Below are 6000 nucleotides of genomic sequence, written 5' to 3'. Positions count from 1 at the left end.
CACACACACACACACACACACACACAAATGTCAGCATCCACAGAAAACTAAATTGATTTCTCAGGAAGAACACTTTTTATATGACTTCTAATTTTTACTAGCACATTTAACTGAATTTGAACAAGCATGTTTAATTGAACTCCTAGAAAATTACAAAAATAGACATGAAGGAAAGATGGCTCTCTGACACGAATCTCTTAAGAAGAATGTTTGAAGGGTGGGGAGACATAATCGTTTTAAACAAATCTGTTCCATGAACATATCTGTGCAGAGAAAAAAAATGCCATTTTTGATAAATGTGGACCATTTACTCAGTGCCACTAAAGAATGTGAGGGTGATTTTCTTAAAGTGCCATTAACAGTATTTTAGAGAGAAATTATAACCTTAGCATTGAGACATTTTGATATAAGAAAATAATTTCAGTTAATTTCTTATCTTCATAGTTCCCACATGCTAGATATCTCCCAGAAAGCAGATTGGTATTCGTTTTATTTCTGCTGAGTTCAGAGGGCAATTAGTCTTCAGGTTTTTGTCTTGCCAAGTAGGGGGTCATCTAATCCCTTCTGCTCCACCATATTCCTTCTAAAGTTGGCATTACTTTCTTACAGATCTTCTTTAATAGTACTTCCTGAACTATTGTTGCTTTAATAAAAACAGTACTCATTTTTAATCTTATTTCAAATGGTGTTATAATTCTTACAGATTTATAATAGATTAATTTTAAATTAAGTTTCAATTTTTTTGGTATAGCAAATATTCAAAGAGTCAACAAAATGTCTAGAACAAAAATAACTATAGTAAGTTCCCATGTACCTACTGCCTAAAATTGCTGATAATTAAAATCATTCGTTGCTATAATGCATCATGTCTAGCTGGTTTTTGTTTTTGTTTTTGTTTTGCTGTATTTTTGTTTGTTTGTTATTGTTTTTGAGTAGCATGGCACTTCAACAACTGAATTAGGTATCAGTCTGTACTTCTCGGGACCCTGCTTGAGTGATAAGAGCCTAAGAAGAAATCTAGAAATGCTAAATTCCTTTAGGTAGAAACTTCTGGAGGCATTTCTTGAATGATGATTACAGAGTCTGTTTTTTACACTGTGGCCTTGTAGTGACTGTTTCTAATACATCGGTACCCATACTTTTCATTTACTATCAAAGCATTTTAAATCTTCCACTCAATAAATAAGTTAGCAGTTAACAAATGAACTCAGTCATTGTAGAACTGGGGAAGAAAAGACATACTCACTCATAAAACAATGTTTTACTTTTTTTTTTTTTTTTAGTTTTTTTTTTTTTTTTTTTTTTTTTTGAGACAGGGTTTCTTTGTATAGCCCTGGCTGTCCTGGAACTCACTCTGTAGACAACCAGACTGGCTTCGAACTCAGAAATCCACCTGCCTCTGCCTCCCAAGTGCTGGGATTAAAGTCATGTGCCACCACGGGCAAGTTTTACTTTTTATAACTTCAACTTTTAACCATGGTGTGGTAATTCAATAAGGATACAGGCTTGAGGTTTAGTGATGAGGCTGTATGTAGAGAGCAGGTTTACAGAAGAACTGAAAATGCCCTTTTGTTTTTTCTTCAAGGCAACAACAGTGGTACTTATGGATTTATGGTATGGTATTTAGCACCCTTCCCAACCCTATCCCCCAAACGTGACCTATCAGATTCTTCACTAATGTTTTGCAAATAACACACTCAGCTTGATAACTGGTCTTGACTAGTTAACACACCACAGAACTTTGAAGAGTAATTTTTCCCCCAAGATTCTTTGCATCTATCTTGTGAGTCAAAGCTGGGGCTCAATCAGTTTCTGGTACACAGAGAGAAGGACTTGAAAATTTGCATAATGGGCCTGTCTTGCCAATGCCAGTGTTGGTTGGGATTTTCATTTACCTTCAGTAAGCACTGCACCCTTTTCCTTTAAATAAGATCCCACAGAGCCAGCTTGAGAGCACACTCAGAGAGAGGTTAAGAGCACTTTCTGCTCTTTGCAGAGGACTTGAGTTCAGTTCCCAGCATTCCCATTAGGCACCTGGTAATTGCAAGTATTTCTGTCTTCAGGACTTCTGATGTCCTCTTTTGGCCTCCTTGGTCACTGCCCTTATCACAGGCACGTGGGAGGGAGGAAGAGAGAGGGGGGGAGGGGGGAGAGGGGGAGAGGGGGAGGGAGGGGGAGGGAGGGGGAGGGGGAGGGAGAGGGGAGAAGGGAGAGAGGGGAGAAGGGAGAGAGGGGAGAAGGGAGAAGGGAGAGGGGAGAGGGAGAGGGGAGAGGGAGAGGGGAGAGGGAGAGGGGAGAGAGAGAGGGGAGAGGGAGAGGAGAGAGGGAAAGGGAAAGGGGAGAGGGAGAGGAGAGAGGGAGAGGGAGAGGGAGAGGGAGAGGGAGAGGGAGAGGGAGAAGGGAGAGGGAGAGGGAGAGGGAGAGGGAGAGGGAGAGGGAGAGGGAGAGGGAGAGGGAGAGGGAGAGGGAGAGGGAGAGGGAGAGGGAGAGGGAGAGGGAGAGGGAGAGGGAGAGGGAGAGGGAGAGGGAGAGGGAGAGGGGACAGAGAGAGTATGCTCATAGTGGTCTGGATACCAAACACCCAAACAAAGAAATACCACGCAGTTAGCTCTTCAGTTGGGACGGTTGAGATCACATATTTTATGTCATTTAAATACTAACTAAGGTATCCTTTAGGAGAAAGATGAAGGAACAGGTTAGGGGATGAGCACATTGCTTTTAGCAGGCTTCTGACTCCCCACACCTATTCTCTGGTAACAGAATTATTCTACCTGCTAATGGGTAGAAAAGTATCTGTAGACCTTTCAGGGTGAGGGAGAGCCACCAAATGGATAACAAGAGAGATTAAAATGTAAGGAGAGTCAGCCAAAGCTGGGTATGTATGCAGCTGCTCCTGTCTGGTCCAGAAGTTGTATAAGCTGGATGCAAAGGCTTGGGTCTGCTCATGAAAGACGGAACCCACTTGTTTGCTCTACCATCAGGCTGGTTGCTAAGGGGTTAAGCTTTGAGTTGAAGATGCTTTTACATTTATCTCTCAGATCCATTTTGAAATGGGAGTTAGGTTCTTCTGCAGTCCCAAGTTGCTTTGCTGCTTTTAGAATTATGTTTTGAGGCAAACTCCACCTCTGATATTATTCATAAAAGTAAGTCTACTTGACTCATAACTTCGGAGTAGGAACTTTTCTGATATCATTTGGAATATTCCACAGCTACCGAAGTGCTGAGGACGCCGGTCAGGATGGCTGTAGATGATGGGCATAAGGGCTAGAGATGACCACCAAGGTTGACAGGCCTTTCTCCCCAAGGTGACTTGTTTAGCTTTCTGGTTCAAACTGGTCACTTGGTTTGTGCGTACCTGTGCATGCCTTGACCACCTGTGCTAATGGGGAGACAGCCTTGCTGAGTCCCCTTGCAGTGGATATGATGACAGGGGAAAAGATGAGGTGTTTTTGAAGAAGTGAGGCAACTCATATAGTCAGATAAAATGTATTTTTAGGGTTGACTAAAAATGATAGGGAGAGAGAGAGGAGATGACAAATATTATTGTTATAAATATTATTTTTTTCATTTTTTATTAGGTATTTAGCTCATTTACATTTCCAATGCTATACCAAAAGTCACCCATACCCACCCACCCCCACTCCCCTACCCACCCACTCCCCCTTTTTGGCCCTGGCTTTCCCCTGTACTGGGGCATATAAAGTTTGCAAGTCCAATGGGCCTCTCTTTGCAGTGATGGCCGACTAGGCCATCTTTTGATACATATGCAGTTAGAGACAAGAGCTCCGGGGTACTGCTTAGTTCATATTGTTGTTCCACCTATAGGGTTGCAGTTCCCTTTAGTCCCTTGGGTGCTTTCTCTAGTTGTTATAAATATTATTGAGAGTGTGTTAACTTGCGATTATAAAAAGACCACAGCAGTCTTAGACTTCATGGATTAAACATCTGCAATTTTACACAAAAGAAGAGGCTAACATGGCTTCAGCACCTACATCAACCAAAAAACTTCTGACTCTAATGGGTTTGAGAGCCTCTTGGACTCTCTCCCTTCAGAGTCTTCTGCCAGGACTGGGGGCATTTTCATTGGTAAGGGTGAAATAGCTTATTAAATTGTGGGGCATAAGCCTTCTCAGATTGCTACTCCTACTTAAACTTACAAACTAAGTATTAATGGGCATTGTAATTACCTTAGCAGGATGAAGTGAAGTCAGTCACAAGTGATATGAGGCTTCCAAGGGGAAACTTGTGCAAATTGTATGTGGCCAGTGCTTCATCCCTTATTTCATCTCTTCAGTCTCAATGATGCCCAAATGGTGAGTCTCTCCTTATTCAAATGCATTAACATAAAGGGGTTTGGCTGCTCCTCCCCTATTTAACTAAACATTCTGGAGAGGAAATCTATAGATTTCTCTGGCTCCATTCATGTGACTAATTTGCAACTATGTTAGGTACTCTGGAAAGCATCTAGAAAAATCTCTTTAATTACAGTTCTAATGTGCAGGTCTTTACTTTGTAACATAAGGTCCTCCTGTATGTGCTCTGAGCCAAACTGATCCATCCTGGACACTGATAATCCCTGCCTGAATTGACTGATGGACTTTTTGGGGAGATTTTAGCTACTTGCAGCTAAAGCAGACAGGAGTTTCAGATAGAAGTCTTTTAGTGCCACCCAGTGGCCACAGCTAGGATTTGTGGGAAGAAGCTTAGCAACTGGTTTGGGAAATGGGCATACACTAGCAAGATTTTATCGAAAGGACCCAGATGTAGCTGTCTCTTGTGAGACTATGCCGGGGCCTAGCAAACACAGAAGTGGATGCTCACAGTCAGCTAAAGGATGGATCACAGGGCTCCCAATGGAGGAGCTAGAGAAAGTACCCAAGGAGCTAAAGGGATCTGCAACCCTATAGGTGGAACAACATTATGAACTAACCAGTACCCCGGAGCTCTTGACTCTAGCTGCATATGTATCAAAGATGGCCTAGTCGGCCATCACTGCAAAGAGAGGCCCATTGGACACGCAAACTTTATATGCCCCAGTACAGGGGAAAGCCAGGGCCAAAAAGGGGGAGTGGGTGGGTAGGGGAGTGGGGGTGGGTGGGTATGGGTGACTTTTGGTATAGAATTGGAAATGTAAATGAGCTAAATACCTAATAAAAAATGGAAAAAAAGAAAGCAGGATGAAGTGCCTGACAAATACAGAGGTGGATCCTAGAAGCCTATCATTGGACTGAACACAGGGTCCCCAATGAAGAAGCTAGAGAAAGGATCCAAGGAGCTGAAGGGGTTAGCATCCCCATAGGAGGAGCAGCAATATAAACTAACCAGTACCCCCAGAGCTCCCAGGGACTAAATCACCAACCAGAAAGTGGTGAGAATCATAGCTCTAGCTGCATATGTAGCAGAGGATGGCCTAGTCAATCATCAATGGGAGGAGAGGCCCTTGGTCCTATGAAGGTTCTATGCCCCAGTGTAGGGGAATGCCAGGGCCAGAAAGTAGGTGTGGGTGGGTTGGTGAGAAGAGGGAGGGGAGGGAGAGGGAGTTTTCAGAGAGAAAACCAGGAAAGGGGACAACATTTGAAATGTAAATAAAGTAAATATCTAATAAAATAAAGCAGGATGAAAGAAACTTGACTTCTAAGTTGTTGTGAAAATTTTTATGAACTTCAAGAGGGTAGTGGGATAGGCAGTGGCCATGTCCATTAAGGTCTTTGTCTGGATTTAGAGGGGACTTGGACCCATCTTCAATTCACTCTGGGGTTGGACTTCAGAATTCATAAAGTGAACCATGAACAGACATCAAACTTTCATTCCGTGGGATTTGAGAAGAAAAGATGGATACAGCTATCTCCCTCAGAGGGTTGAACTGTGCCTTAAAACCGTCCTATTCATCACAGAAACCTCAGAGACTAAATGCATCTCCAGGCTCTACTAGGCTAATCTGATCTGGGCCCACCTATACAGGTGGCAAGTAGATGTACAGCCAAAGGTCTTTCTCTGTTT

The sequence above is a fragment of the Mus musculus genome, chromosome 14 (genome assembly GCF_000001635.26).
Source record: "Mus musculus strain C57BL/6J chromosome 14, GRCm38.p6 C57BL/6J".
Lineage (NCBI taxonomy): Eukaryota > Metazoa > Chordata > Mammalia > Rodentia > Muridae > Mus > Mus musculus.
Note: the sequence above shows the minus strand (reverse complement) of the source record.